The 16381-nt window shown below is 45.9% G+C and overlaps 1 protein-coding gene across 12 annotated transcripts in view; it reads left to right on the top strand.

The window, feature by feature from the left end:
- The first annotated feature begins 7501 nt into the window (after nucleotides 1-7501).
- LOC112266371 (inositol polyphosphate-4-phosphatase type I A) overlaps nucleotides 7502-16381 on the top strand; it is a 42414-nt gene continuing 33534 nt past the window's right edge. For 5 of the 12 annotated variants that reach the window (XM_042296816.1, XM_042296822.1, XM_042296821.1 and 2 more), the window contains exon 1: nucleotides 7502-7653. The gene's annotated coding sequence lies outside the window, so the exon portion shown is untranslated. The remainder of the gene's footprint in view (nucleotides 7654-16381) is intronic. The other 7 variants (XM_042296820.1, XM_042296819.1, XM_042296818.1 and 4 more) reach the window with 3 other exon arrangements.

Genomic DNA, 16381 nt, shown 5'->3' with positions numbered 1-16381 from the left:
CGACTCTGGCAGCTCCAGACAGGAGGGCTCCAGACAGGAGGGCGACTCTGGCAGCTCCAGACAGGAGGGCGACTCTGGCAGCTCCAGACAGGAGGGCGACTCTGGCAGCTCCAGACAGGAGGGCGACTCTGGCAGCTCCAGACAGGAGGGCGACTCTGGCAGCTCCAGACAGGAGGGCGACTCTGGCAGCTCCAGACAGGAGGGCTCTGGCAGCTCCAGACAGGAGGGCGACTGGCAGCTCCAGACAGGAGGGCAGCTCCAGACAGGAGGGCGACTCTGGCAGCTCCAGACAGGAGGGCGACTCTGGCAGCTCCAGACAGGAGGGCGACTCCAGACAGGCAGCTCCAGACAGGAGGGCGACTCTGGCAGCTCCAGACAGGAGGGCGACTCTGGCAGCTCCAGACAGGAGCTCCAGACAGGAGGGCGACTGGCAGCTCCAGACAGGAGGGCGACTCTGGCAGCTCCAGACAGGAGGGCTCCAGACAGGAGGGCGACTCTGGCAGCTCCAGACAGGAGGGCGACTCAGCTCCAGACAGCTCCAGACAGGAGGGCGACTCTGGCAGCTCCAGACAGGAGGGCAGCTCCAGACAGGAGGGCTGGCAGCTCCAGACAGGAGGGCGACTCTGGCAGCTCCAGACAGGAGGGCGACTCTGGCAGCTCCAGACAGGAGGGCGACTCTGGCAGCTCCAGACAGGAGGGCGACTCTGGCAGCTCCAGACAGGAGGGCGACTCTGGCAGCTCCAGACAGGAGGGCGACTCTGGCAGCTCCAGACAGGAGGGCGACTCTGGCAGCTCCAGACAGGAGGGCGACTCTGGCAGCTCCAGACAGGAGGGCGACTCTGGCAGCTCCAGACAGGAGGGCGACTCTGGCAGCTCCAGACAGGAGGGCGAGCTCTGGCAGCTCCGCTCCAGACAGGAGGGCGACTCTGGCAGCTCCGGACAGGAGGGCGACTCTGGCAGCTCCGGACAGGAGGGGCGACTCTGGCAGCTCCAGACAGGAGGGCGACTCTGGCAGCTCCAGACAGGAGGGCGACTCTGGCAGCTCCAGACAGGAGGGCGACTCTGGCAGCTCCGGACAGGAGGCAGGCACAGGACTCACCAGGCTGTGGAGACCTACTGGAGGCCTGGTCCGTGGAGGAGGCACAGGATAGACCGGGCTGTGGGGGAGCACTGGAGATGTGGTGCATAGCCTTGGCACCACTCTTCTAGGCTGAATGCCCACTCTAGCCCGGCACGTACGTGAGCTGGAACAGGCGGCACTGGGTCCTCCTGGCGAACTGGGGAAACCGTGCGGGGAGCTGGAACAGGCCGCACTGGGTCCTCCTGGCAAACTATTACGGACATATTCAATCAATCCCTATACCAGTCTGCTGTTCCCACATGCTTCAAGAGGGCCACCATTGTTCCTGTTCCCAAGAAAGCTAAGGTAACTGAGCTAAACGACTACCGCCCCGTAGCACTCACATCCGTCATCATGAAGTGCTTTGAGAGACTAGTCAAGGACCATATCACCTCCACCCTACCTGACACCCTTGACCCACTCCAATTTGCTTACCGCCCAAATAGGTCCACAGACGATGCAATCTCAACCACACTGCACACTGCCCTAACCCATCTGGACAAGAGGAATACCTATGTGAGAATGCTGTTCATCGACTACAGCTCGGCATTCAACACCATAGTACCCTCCAAGCTCGTCATCAAGCTCGAGACCCTGGGTCTTGACCCCGCCCTGTGCAACTGGGTACTGGACTTCCTGACGGGCCGCCCCCAGGTGGTGAGGGTAGGCAACAACATCTCCTCCCCGCTGATCCTCAACACTGGGGCCCCACAAGGGTGCGTTCTGAGCCCTCTCCTGTACTCCCTGTTCACCCACGACTGCGTGGCCATGCACGCCTCCAACTCAAGCATCAAGTTTGCGGACGACACAACAGTGGTAGGCTTGATTACCAACAGCGACGAGACGGCCTACAGGGAGGAGGTGAGGGCCCTCGGAGTGTGGTGTCAGGAAAATAACCTCACACTCAACGTCAACAAAACTAAGGAGATGATTGTGGACTTCAGGAAACAGCAGAGGGAACACCCCCCCATCCACATCGATGGAACAGTAGTGGAGAGGGTAGCAAGTTTTAAGTTCCTCGGCATACACATCACAGACAAACTGAACTGGTCCACTCACACAGACAGCATCGTGAGGAAGGCGCAGCAGCGCCTCTTCAACCTCAGGAGGCGGAAGAAATTCGGCTTGTCACCAAAAGCACTCACAAACTTCTACAGATGCACAATCGAGAGCATCCTGGCGGGCTGTATCACCGCCTGGTATGGCAACTGCACCGCCCTCAACCGTAAGGCTCTCCAGAGGGTAGTGAGGTCTGCACAACGCATCACCGGGGGCAAACTACCTGCCCTCCAGGACACCTACACCACCCGATGCTACAGGAAGGCCATAAAGATAATCAAGGACATCAACCACCCGAGCCACTGCCTGTTCACCCCGCTGTCATCCAGAAGGCGAGGTCAGTACAGGTGCATCAAAGCTGGGACCGAGAGACTGAAAAACAGCTTCTATCTCAAGGCCATCAGACTGTTAAACAGCCACCACTAACATTGAGTGGCTACTGCCAACACACTGTCAATGACACTGACTCTACTCCAGCCACTTTAACCATGGGAATTGATGGGAAATGATGTAAATATATCACTAGCCACTTTAAACAATGCTACCTTATATAATGTTACTTACCCTACATTATTCATCTCATATGCATACGTTGATACTGTACTCTATATCATCGACTGCATCCTTATGTAATACATGTATCACTAGCCACTTTAACTATGCCACTTGGTTTACATACTCATCTCATATGTATATACTGTACTCAATATCATCTACTGTATCTTGCCTATGCTGCTCTGTACCATCACTCATTCAGATATCCTTATGTACATATTCTTTATCCCCTTACACTGTGTATAAGACAGTAGTTTTTTTGGAATTGTTAGTTAGATTACTTGTTCGTTATTACTGCATTGTCGGAACTAGAAGCACAAGCATTTCGCTACACTCGCATTAACATCTGCTAACCATGTGTATGTGACAAATAAAATTTGATTTGATTTGAAACTGGGGAAACCGTGCCTAGAGCCGGTGCAGGACTCACCGGTCTGCGGAGGCGCACTGGAGGTCTGGAGCGCCAAGCTGGCACAAGACGTGCAGGGCTGGGGAGGCGCACAGGAGGCCTGGTGCGTGGGGCTGGCACAGTCTTCACCAGACGACTAGCACGCACCTCAGGACGAGTATGAAGAGCTGACTCAGGTGACATCAAATCCAGGACATGCTCTGTCGGGCGGATGTCGTGCCTCATGCACCAACACAGCAACTCTCTCATTACTCTCTCCTCCAATCTCCAACTCCTTCACTGTCTCTGCTTCGCTCCCTTCGCTCCCCTTCAATTTCACCCCGACTGGCTCTGGTTCCATCCTCGGCTCCTTACGGTAAGCACGGGGAGTTGGCTCAGGTCTGAATCCTGACTCTGCCATACTCCCCGTGTGCCCCCCCAAAAGAATTTGGGGGCTGCCTCTCGTGTCTGCTTCAATGCTGTGACTCTTGGTAGCGAAGTTTTTCCTCCTTCACTACTTCAGCTTGTCTCCATGGCAGGGTCTCGTCCCCTGCCGTCACCTCCTCCCATGTCCACGATGTCCTCCGTTCTTTCTTCTCCCAGGCCCAGGATCCCCGCTCCTCCTGGCCACGCTGCTTGGTCCTTTGGTGGTGGGTAGTTCTGTAACGGCTGTTTGAAGAAGAGGACCAAGGTGCAGCGTGGTACGTGTTCATGATTTTATTTGAACTGAACACTAAATAACAAAACAACAAAGAGAACGAACGAAACTGAAACAGTTCTGTCTGGTGCAGACACAAAAACAGGAAACAACTACCCACAAGACACAGGTGGGAAAAGGCTACCTAAGTATGGTTCTCAATCAGAGACAACGATAGACAGCTGCCTCTGATTGAGAACCACACCCGGACAAACACACAGAAATAGAAAACGTAGAACACAAAAACACAGAATGCCCACCCCAACTCATGCCCTGACCAAACCAATATAGAGATATAAAAAGGATCTCTAAGGTCAGGGCGTGACACTAGAACTAGACCTCAGAGACATAAGATACTAGAACTAGAACTCAGGGAGACATAAGATACTAGAACTCAGAGAGACATAAGTTACTAGAACTCAGAGAGACATAAGATACTAGAACTAGAACTCAGAGAGACATAAGATACTAGAACTAGAACTCAGAGAGACATAAGATACTAGAACTTGGAGAGACATAAGATGCTAGAACTAGAACTCAGGGAGACATAAGATACTAGAACTCAGAGAGACATAAGATACTAGAACTAGAACTCAGAGAGACATAAGATACTAGAACTAGAACTCAGATAGACATAAGATACTAGAACTTGGAGAGACATAAGATGCTAGAACTAGAACTCAGGGAGACATAAGATACTAGAACTCAGAGAGACATATGATACTAGAACATAGAACTCAGAGAGACATAAGACACTAGAACTAGAACTCAAAGAGATATAAGATACTAGAACTAGAACTCAGGGAGTGTCACGTTCTGACCCTAGTTATTGTGTTAATTGTTTGTTTTAGTTGGTCAGGACGTGAGTTGGGGGGCATGTTTTGTGTGTCGAGGTTGTTTTTCTGTGTTCGGCCTAGTATGGTTCTCAATCAGAGGCAGGTGTCGTTAGTTGTCTCTGATTGAGAATCATACTTAGGTAGCCTGGGTTTCACTGTTGTTTTGTGGGTGATTGTTTCCTGTCTTTGTGTCTATGCACCAGCCGGTACTGTTTTCGGTTTTCGTTATTCATGTTACGTTTATTGTTTTGTATGGAGTGTTCAGTTTATGTGTTTAATAAAAAACCATGGACACTTACCACACTGCATATTGGTCCTCCGATCCTTCTCGCCTCTCTTCAGACGAAGAGGAGGAAAACCATTACAGGGAGACATAAGATACTAGAACTCAGAGAGACATACGATACTAGAACTAGAACTTAGAGAGACATAAGATACTAGAACTCAGAGAGATATAAGATACTAGAACTCAGAGAGGTATAAGATACTTGACCTCAGAAAGACATAAGATACTAGAACTAGAACTCAGGGAGACATAAGATACTAGAACTGGAATTTAGAGAGACATACTAGACCTAAGATAGGCATAAGGAAAATACTTATAATACTGGAAATACATTTCAGAGAGACATAAGGTACTAGAACTAGAACTCAGAGAGACATAAGATACTAGAACTAGAACTCAGACAGACATAAGACACTAGAACTAGAACTCAGAGACATTAGAACTAGAACTCAGAGAGATATATACGATACTAGACCTCAGAGAGACATAAGACAATAGAACTCAGAGAGATATAAGATACTAGACCTCAGAGATACATGATACTAGAACTAGACCTCAGAGAGACATAAGATACTAGAACTAGAACTCAGAGAGACATAATATACTTGACCTCAGTGGTCCCAGTCTGAATGAGCATGGAAGGGTAGAAGATAACAACGCCTTGGATTAACTATCAAACCAAATTATTGATGGTTATCCAGCTAGCTAGCGCTCTACCTTCCCTGATGTATACCTTGACATTAATGGTGTTTATGTTGCGATTGGTCATTAGAATGTGCACTAATTCCATCAAGGGCCAGTTGCCGATATCCTGTGTGAAAGGTCAGAAGTCACACAACTGAAATCCTCTTCATATCATATTTGCATCAACTTGTTTTTGTGCACCGCAGTGTTCTGAATGGACTAGCATTATATATGCACAGGCTGCCATGATCAAATTCCATACCTGGACGAAGACAGTTAATATGATGGTGGCGATGGATGCAGTAACAAATCAAATATTTTGCTGGATGTTGTCTGGCAAGGCAAAGACTAGGGCAAAGCAGATGGCCCCTCGCAGGCCATGTTGAAGGGAACGGTACGGAAAGGGTTAACGATTTGAGTCAAGACTCGCACAACTGGAAGAGAGCGAGAACACAGAAGGAGTGGAGCTGTGTGTAGAGTATATGAGCACACACACACACACACACACACATTAACAAGTGACATCAACAAAGGATCATAGCATTCACCTGGTCAGTCTATGTCATGGAAAGAGCTAGGTGTTCATAATGTTTTGAAGACTCAGTGTATATGTGTGTGTTAACACACTCCCACCATGATGCTGGAGATGGAGAACAGCTCAGCCACCAGGTAGGCCGGGTAAGTGTACATGAAGACAAAGAGCGGTTTGATCTTGAGGACGTTAGCCGTAAAGCGCATAGTGAACGCAGCCACAAAGCAAAACAGGAAGCCGAATGCCAGTCCGCCGATGCCCACCACGAATACCCTAGTTGAAGCAGGTCAACTAATCATCAAGCCCTCAATGAGTTGAATGAGGTGTGCTGCTCCAGGGTTACTGTTGGGGGTACGCGAGGACCAGGGTTGGGAAACACTGCTCTAGATAGTACATTTTCTTTTAAGAGAATAGAGACCACACAAATGTGAAAGCTGCAACTGCAAATTGTGGCCACATGATGGTAGTACAGCTTAATCTAACTGTGAACTGAAGAAGAAGAACACATCAATCAATAAGGCCCGAGGGGGTGTGATATATGTCCAATATACCACAGCTAAGGGCTGTTCTTATGCACGGACACAACGTGGAGTATACTGGTATATTGGCAATATATCACAAACCCCCGAGGTTCCTTATTGCTATTATAAACTGGTTAGCAATGTAATTAGAGAAGTGAAAATACATGTTTTGCCATACTGTGATATACCAAGGCTTTCAGCCAATCAGCATTCAGGGCTCAAACCACCCAGTTTGTAATAGTAATAACCGGTGATATGCTTAGATAATGACATATGATAACATTTGAAATTATTGTAATAATGACTGTCTATGCATGGCAGGAACATAATGCTGGACCATGCCTTACTGGAGCCAAGATGTTGCAAATATAGACTTTAAAAAAGGATTTAGCCTTCCTACAGGATTTAGCCAGGATTCATCACAGGCCTGACTGTGCTACTGTACAGCATCCCTCAACCACAAGAGTGAAGCCATTTTTATTTGAGACAGATAACTTTTATAATAATAATGATAATTATAATAATAATCTACGGACGCTTTTATCCATGTAAGTGTATTTGGATCAGTTCAATCATGGCATAGACTCATATCTTGATTATATTCTGTAGCCTGATTTTCCAATGTCATTGACTTCTGTTTTGAATCTAAATATAGTTCTTCATCATGCCTTTTATTGGTCATTCCAAAATCGAATTAGATTTTTCCCAGGACACTGTACAAAGATGTAGCCTATCATGATTTACTGAAAATAGATTTGTCTTCAATAAAGTTGTGTCCTTCTGAATGTGCCTCAGACTCAAGTAAGGGGAGGTTCCTTTGATGAAGTGGCAACGTATCACATGATACGATGTAGCGGAGAGGCGAGATCACACTGCGGAGTGCAGACAGGCTGGAAACAAATGTAACAAGCGAGCGTCAACACCAACGGCTGTCTCTTTCCCACCAAATTAATTGTCATCAAACGTCGTAGAAAGGTTTGTGTCTTTATCTTGAAATGCAGTTATCTGGTTAGTTGGAGAGGCAGGAAAAGTCGCCATGAGAAGGTTAGCATAATAGCTAATTTGCTCATTAATGGTTTACACCTCCTTGCGAAAAAAGCTTCAACTTCAAAGTTGTATTCTTCTCTGTATAGTCAGTTATCACCCGTATGCTTTTTATTTATTGTGGTCTAAGCTAGTTATTGCCTGTGATACGTTTAGGTATGAACACCACCTGCAACTTGGGCTAGTCGTCTTATTTTCACGCAATGTTCTCATATGGGAAGAGAGGAGCGAGCAGATGATGCGCACTCTGCCTCCAATGACCAAGACATACGGGTCTTTTAATGTCGATTGACATTGTATTCGTTCCTAGGCATCCTATGTATTCGTTCCTAGGCATCCTATGTATTCGTTCCTAGGCATCCTATGTATTCGTTCCTAGGCATCCTATGTATTCGTTCCTAGGCATCCTATGTATTCGTTCCTAGGCATCCTATGTATTCGTTCCTGGTATTTTATGACTGCATCTGCAGTCAGGCTGTGAAATTATATCCGTAGCCCACTGAGTGCCTGTCTCTTTGTTCATCCACTTAAACACTCTTGGTCCATGATCAACCATATTCTAGTATTTTATTAAATACTCTATTACCATAATTCTCTCAGCTAACATTCATTGTCAACATGACAGGTTCTTGGCATTGCCAAGGGCAGCATTGTACGTTCAAATCTATGACGACTGTGTTTTGTGTTGGCTGATCTTGAATGGTGGAGTCAAGGGGGTTCTAGTTACTGAAAGTGGAAGTGGTGGGTTATATAAGCCTGTTGGCAGAGTGCGGTTAGTTCCACATGGCTAAAATGAAAACAAACGGTGCCATGTGTCAGCTATACAGACCAGATGGGTGCATTATTGAACACTCTCTCTTCTACCACAGCTTTAACTGGAACTCTGTTTTCTACTAACTCTGTTTTCTTGTAAGATTACTATTGAATTTATTTTATACATTTGTGTGTGTATGTGTTATCAGTATCAACACAGTCACTGTTATTGTATTGTAAATCATCCCGCTGTGACACAGGCAGAAGTGGACAGTGAGCGTCCAGAAGAGTTCGTTATGAACCGGTGAAACCTCATCAATGTGATTTATCACCACTCAGCAGTGTTTTATCTTTGACCTGGTTCTGAGAGTGTAAATTGTGCATATACATGTCTCCCTTGTAAAAGAGACCTTGGTCTCAATGGGACTCAGCAACAGGCCTACCTACACAGGCTCCTATCACACAACTTGTTGAAATCCCTGAGAATACCAGGAGGTTGGTTGCACCTTAATTGGGGAGGATGGGCTCATAGTAATGGCTGGAACATGATCAATGGAAGGGTATCAAATTCATCACACGCATGGTTGCCATGTGTTTGATACCAGTCCATGTACTCCATTCCAGCCATTATTATGAGCCGTCCTCCCCTCAGTAGCCTCCTGTGCTGAGAACCCAGTGTCTCTGTCCCATCACAGCACTCAACTGTTTCTACGTTCAAATTGGCACCATATACCCTAGTATATTTTGCACAACTCTTGACCAGAGCCCATAGTACACTATATAGGGAATAGGGTGCATTTTGGTTCATTGGGGAATAGGGAGTCGTTTTGGACGCAGCCTTTGTACTGCTGGATTAGCTCTGTCTCACATGGACCAAAGTGGAGATAATGTGTTAGTGGCGATATGGTAAGAACAACTGATGAACATGACCAAGTGAAAAATGACATCAGTTTGAGAGACATACTTCAGGGCATGGCCAGAGGGGAAAGCCCTTAGCTGCCTTTGCTGTGTGCTAGTTTGCGTATATAATCACATTAGCATGATTTACTAATAATTCATTCAACTTTTGTAGCGCTATTTATTCCATACTGATTCTCAAAGAGCTTTAAAGAAAGAAAAAAAAAAGACACCAGTCATGAGATGGACAGTCATTAGAGAGTTGGGAAAGTCCATGGCTTGAGTGGTTATCTGAATTGATGACTACTACAAATCCCTATCTGATTTGTAGTGAAGACTAGAGTGGAGTGAGGTCATAAAGGCAGACTGAGTCAGTGGTTTCCTGGTAGGAGCCATCAGAGCCAAGGTCAAGGGGAGGGGACATGCTTATTGATTGAGAGGAAGCTTACGAGTTACGACCAGGCATCTGGAAAGACCAGGAACCGTTTCTTAGACTACTCCCAGTAGGCTGTTGCTCACAAGATTCTACAGTGATTTGTAAACAACTACAGTACTACATTGTACTAAGTTGGGCACTGTAGTTTTGCAATTCAATATAGTAGCTAGCTACCTCTTGCGCGCGCATACAGACTCTGAGACCACTGTGTATGTACTGTATGTAACTATGTATGGGGGAGTGCTGTGACTCAGCGATGGGATTTTTCTCCCACTGGGCTCAAAGGGCAACCAGGAGCCTGTTGATTCATCCTACTCTCTCTCTCTCTCTCTCTCTCTCTCTCAACGAACAACACTCACTCTGTAAACAAGCTCAGAGAAGACACTCTTAAGATTCATATCAGTATTGAACACAGTGAATCTGACACACACACACAGCCAGTTGAATGCTCTGCCTACTCTGTTGCTCTTATAAGCCAATAATAGCTTCCCACATAAACACACTCAATCCTGCAATACACTACACTCAACTCCTCTGCACTCTCATGTCGTCATACACTCTTCTCCAACACACACACACACACACACACACATTGACACACTTCATATGGTTGCTATCTTACTTATTACTTTGCTATAATAATCATGTATTTTCTTCTCCAGAGCCTTTGTCATAAAAGTCTGCTAGTTAAACTCTCCTTTCTTTTCCATTAATTTACTTATGAGCGACATTGTAAATTCTTCTACTTGGTGGATAGCCGGTGCCTCAGACAGCAATAGCTACTCTGCCTCGCTGCATTGCTTTGCCTGTCTTTGCTGTTTTACAATGAAATCCATTAGACATGATCCAAAGTTGTTGTTTTGGGGATCTGCTCTGAAACGTCTGTAATCAAGTAGTGGCGGGTGCTATCCCGAGTCCACTGTCTCTGGCTGTGTCTCAAATGACACCCTGTACCCTAAGATGTGCACTACTTTTGACCAGTACCCATAATGCTCTGGTCAAAAGTAGTGCACTTTATGGGAATAGGGTGCCGTTTGGGACATAAACCTCTGTTTCCCTCTTATGCAACAGACTGAATTATTGATGATGGCAGGCTAAATGGAGACCATAAATCCACATGTGGAGAAAAGTGTAACCTGCTGTTGGTCAGTAGGCCTGGTCCTATACTAAATGATACTAAGGATAGGACCCATGGAGAGGGGGAGAGCGTGACTGCAAACATGACACAGTGCAGGGAAATGTTCTCCAGCCACCACAGTTGATTATTTATTGGTCTGGGAATCAACATGTGACAGGCCTACAGCATACAGCTCTTTCACAGTTTCTTCCTGTAAGTTTCCCAAGTCACTGAGGAGGTTCTGGAGCAGGGTTTAGGATGGGAACAGTGACTTCCCTTCCCCGTCTGGACAAAGCCTGTCTGGGTCCTGTCAGCCCAGTTTGTCACGAAGCATCCACAGTCCCATCTCTCTCTGTCCCTTCCTGTCTTTCTCCCTGTGTATTTCTGCTGGAGAACAGTGTCCGCCAGAGAGAAGACATTACCTTATCAGCCTGCTTCTCTTAGCTACTGCAGGAATAAGGAGGGAGAGAAATAGAGGGGGAGAGGGAGGGCAAAGGAGGCAGGCAGAAAGTACGAGAGGAAGGGATGAAGAAAGTGGGAGGGAGAGAGATTGGGGAGAGTGTAAGCAGTGATGACGACGCTGCTGCGTGTGGGTTTGTTTACATGCTGCTCTGCTGTGAGGAGACCGCATCCACAGCCGGGCCCTTCACTCGCTACGCAGACTGTCATCTTACCCTATAGACGAGGAACCAAGCTCAGCTGTTAGGAGCAGAGATGTACTAGTCTGTCTGTACAGCTATAGCATACAGCCTGATATGGATTAGCCCTTCTACAGGCCTGCGCTGTGTTGTGCTGTGCTGTGCTCGCCACCATGCTGCTTTTACATTTACTAGCTGCTATGCTAATGCTACTATCTACAGGCTGCCTGTAGCATTCACTGGATAAAAGTAGGGATTTTTGGGGAGATTTTAAATATTGTCTATGTATTGTATCAGATTTATGTGCTGACTGGACTGTAGCCATTTTGCGAAGACTACTATTTAGCATCCCTTCTTATGCTCTGTCTGTAGAATTAGGCACTACTCTAACCCCCTTTGGTGGTTTTGGCTGGGGTTGATTGCTCAGATGGGCGGTTGACAGGGAATAAATAATACCCAGAGTCCTCTGCATGCTGTTCTAAACGGCCCTCGTCGGCCATAATGAGTGAGTCCTCTTCAGACTGCCTATGACGGAGGAATCTAATGGCAGAAACATGCATTTATCATAGTGTGGGTTTATCTATTGATTTAAATAGGAAAGCAGCTCCTTGCTGCTCTGTGGCAATGTTTATCTCGTCTTTGTTGCCGTGTTCAGTGTTTGTCTGTTAACTCCCACCGGTGAGATTATAGGCCTAGCTTCTCAGCTATGCCAACATTGGGTTGAATCGGATGGGTTAGCGCTGAACAGTAACAAAAGCCTACACTCACTGGGTCCCCACGACCAGGCTTGAAGAACACTTCGTATCTTCGAATGTGCACAGGTTTGCTTCACGCCACACAACAGTGTGGTAGCCAGGGGACCCAAAACAGTGGAGAAGTTGAGCCTCGCACTTCAACGCTCTAAGTTTTTGCAGAAATTTACCCACTATGCTGTACACTTTCTGCATATACAGTTGCAATAAAAAGTGTGTGAACCCTGTGGAATTACCTGGATTTCTGCATAAATTGGTCAAAAAATGTGATCTGATCTTCCTCTGTCACAACAATAGACAGGGTGCTTAAATTAATAACACACAAATTATTGTATTTTTCTTGTCTATATTGAGACATACAAGTTAGCTGACATTAGTCATTTAGGTCAACATTGGATCATTCAGAGATCCTCACTGAACTTCTGGAGAGAGTTTGCTGCACTGAAAGTAAAGGGGCTGAATAATTTTGCACGCCCAATTTTTCAGTTTTTGATTTGTTAAAGTTTGAAATATCCAATAAATGTCGTTCCACTTCATGATTGTGTCCCACTTGTTGTTGATTCTTCACAAAAAAATACAGTTTTATATCTTTGTTTTGAAGCCTGAAATGTGTCAAAAGGTCGCAAAGTTCAAGAGGGCCGAATACTTTCGCAAGGCACTGTAATTTAAACATTCACTGTGTAGGTTGGGGAAAGTATGTGAACCCCTAGGCTAATGACTTCTCCAAAAGATAATTGGAGTCAGGAGTCAGCTAACTTGGAATCCAATCAATGAGACGAGATTGGAGATGTTGGTTAGAGCTGCCCTGCAATATTAAAAAAACTCACAAAATGTGAGTTTGCTACTCATATGAAGCATTGCCTGACGTGAACCAATTGTTGACTTGCATAAAGCTGGAAAGGGTTACAAAAGTATCTCTAAAAGCCTTTGATGTTCATCAGTCCACAGTAAGACAAATTGTCTATAAATGGAGAAAGTTCAACACTGTTGCTACTCTCCCTAGGAGTGGCCGTCCTGCAAATATGACTGCAAGAGCACAGCACAGAATGCTCAATGAGGTTAAGAAGAATGCTAGAGTGTCAGCTAAAAACTTACAGAAATCTCTGGAACATGTTAACATCTCTGTTGACGAGTCTACAATAGGTAAAACACTAAACAAGAATGGTGTTCATGGGAGGACACCACGGAAGAAGCCACTGCTGTCCAAAAATACATTGCTGCATGTCTGAAGTTCGCAAAATTGCAGCTTGATGTTCCACAGCTATTCTGTGGATAGATTAAACTGAAGTTGAGTTGTTTGGAAGCAACACCCAACACCATGTGTGTAGAAAAAAAGGCACAGTACACCAACATCAAAACCTCATCCCAACTGTAAAGTATGGTGGCGGTAGCATTATGGTTTGGGCTGCTTTTCTGCCTCAGGGCCTGGACAGCTTGCTATCATCGACAGAAAAATGTATTCCCATTTTGCAGTAGAATGTAAGGCTGTCTGCCAATTGAAGCTCAACAGAAGTTGTGAGATGCAGCAGGACAACAAAGTAAATCAACAACAGAATGGCTTGAACAGAAGAAAATACACCTTCTGGGGTGGCCCAGTCAGAGTCCTGACCTCAACCCAATTGAGATGCTGTGGCATGATCTTGAGTGGTTCACACCAGACATCCTCAAGAATATTGCTGAACTGAAACAGTTTTGTAAAGAGGAATGGTCCAAAATTCCTCCTGACCATTGTGCAGGTCTGATCCGCAACTACAGAACACGTTTGGTTGAGGTTTATTGCTGCTAAAGGATGATCAACCAGTTGTTAAATCCTAGATACTCCTACATACTTTTCTCACACTGCACTGTAAATGTTTACACGGTGTGTTAAATAAAGACATAAAAATGTATAATTGTTTGTGTTATTAGATTAAGCAGACTGTGTTTGTCTATTGTTGTGACTTCAATGAAGATCAGATCAAATTTTATGACCAGTTTATGCAGAAATCCAGGTAATTCCAAAGGGTTCACATACTTTTTCTTGCCATTTTGTTACGTTACAGCCTCATTCTAAAATAGATGAAAGGGTTTTTTGGAATGGGCTCTGTAGCGCCATTCGAACGATCAGATGCCGAGCAGTTGCCATACCAGGCTGTGATGCAACTGGTCAGGATGCTCTCGATGGTGCAACTGTAGAACTTTTTGAGGATCTGGGGACCCATGCCAAATCTTTTCAGTTTCCTGAGCGGGAAAAGGTGTTGTCGTGGCCTCTTCACAACTGTCTTGTTGTGTTTGGACCATCATAGTTCCTTGGTGATGTGGACACCAAGGAACTTAACTCTCGGCCCCGCTCCACTTCAGCCCCATTGATGTTAATGATGCCTGTTCGGCCCGTCTTTTCCTGTAGTCCACGATCAGCTCCTTTGTCTAGCTCGCATTGAGGGAGAGGTTGTTGTTGTTGTCCTGGCACCACACTGCCAGGTCTCTGACCAGGTCTTGTCGATGATCAGGCCTACCGCTGTTGTGTCGTCAGCAAACTTAATGATGATGAAGGTGTCGTGCTTGGCCACGCAGTCGTGAGTGAACAGGGAGTACAGGAGGGGGCTGAGCACGCACCAATGGGGGGCCCCAGTGTTGAGGATCAGCATGCCAGATGTGTTGTTGCCTACCCTTACCACCTGGGGCGGCCCGTCAGGAAGTCCAGGATCCAGTTGCAGAGGGAGGTGTTTAGTCACAGAGTTCTTAGCTTAGTGATGAGCTTTGTGGGCACTATGGTGTTGAATGCTGAGCTGTAGTCAATTAACAGCATTCTCGCATACAGTTGAAGTCGGAAATTTACATACACCTTAGCCAAATATATTTAAACTCAGTTTTTCACAATTCCTGACATTTAATCCTAGTAAAAAGTCCCTGTCTCAGGTCAGTTAGGATCACCACTTAATTTTAAGAATGTGAAATGTCAGAATAATAGTCGCGAGTGATTTATTTCAGCTTTTATTTATTTCATCACATTCCCAGTGGGTCAGAAGTTTACATACACTCAATTAGCATTGCCTTTAAATTGTTTCACTTGGGTCAAACATTTCGGGTAGCCTTCCACAAGCTTCCCACAATAAGTTGGGTGAATTTTGGTCCATTCTTCCTGACAGAGCTTGTGTAACTGAGTCAGGTTTGTAGGCCTCCTTGCTTGCACGCGCTTTTTCAGTTCTGCCCAGAAATGTTCTATAGGATTGAGGTCAGGACTTTGATGGCCACTCCAATACCTTGACTTTGTTGTTCTTAAGCCATTTTTCCACAACTTTGGAAGTATGCTTGGGGTCATTGTCCATTTGGAAGATCCATTTGCGACTAAGCTTTAACTTCCTGACTTATGTCTTGATGTTGCTTCAATATATCCACATAATTTTCCTTCTATATGTCATCTATTTTGTGAAGTGCACCAGTCCGTCCTACAGCAAAGCACCCCCACAACATGATCCTGCCACCCCCGTGCTTCACGGTTGGGATGGTGTTCTTTGTCTTGCAGGCCTCCCCCTTTTTCCTCCAAACATAATGATGGTCATTATGGCCAAACAGTTCTATTTTTGTTTCATCAGACCAGAGGACATTTCTCCAAAAAGTACGATAGTGTGGTCTAAAGCTTATCATGAGGTATTCAACCTCAGGCGAGCAATACCTCGAGGGAAGTGGTGGTTTACCTACTCGTCTGCTAATTCTTACAAGCCACTCCGCCTCCTTCCCCCTATTCCTCCGTATTTTCTTTCCACTGATGACGGGGATTTGGGCCTTGTCCTTCGCATCGGACTCATTGAAGAAAGATCTTTGTCCAGTTCAAGGTGAGTAATCACTATTCTGATGTCCAGAAGTTCTTTTTGTTCATAAGAGACAGTATCAGCAAAATTATGTACAAAATGAGTTACAAACAATGTGAAAAAACGAACAAAATAGCACAGTTGGTTAGGAGCCATTATATATTACTCTACCGTAAAGGCCTGATTGGTGATGTGCTGCAGTGATGGTTGTCCTTCTGGAAGGTTCTCCCATCTCCACAGAGGAACTCTGGAGCTCCATCGGGTTCTTGGTCACC

The sequence above is a fragment of the Oncorhynchus tshawytscha genome, linkage group LG14 (assembly GCF_018296145.1).
Source record: "Oncorhynchus tshawytscha isolate Ot180627B linkage group LG14, Otsh_v2.0, whole genome shotgun sequence".
NCBI classification, from domain to species: Eukaryota; Metazoa; Chordata; class Actinopteri; order Salmoniformes; family Salmonidae; genus Oncorhynchus; species Oncorhynchus tshawytscha.
This window is presented reverse-complemented; position numbering and strand designations above follow the sequence as displayed.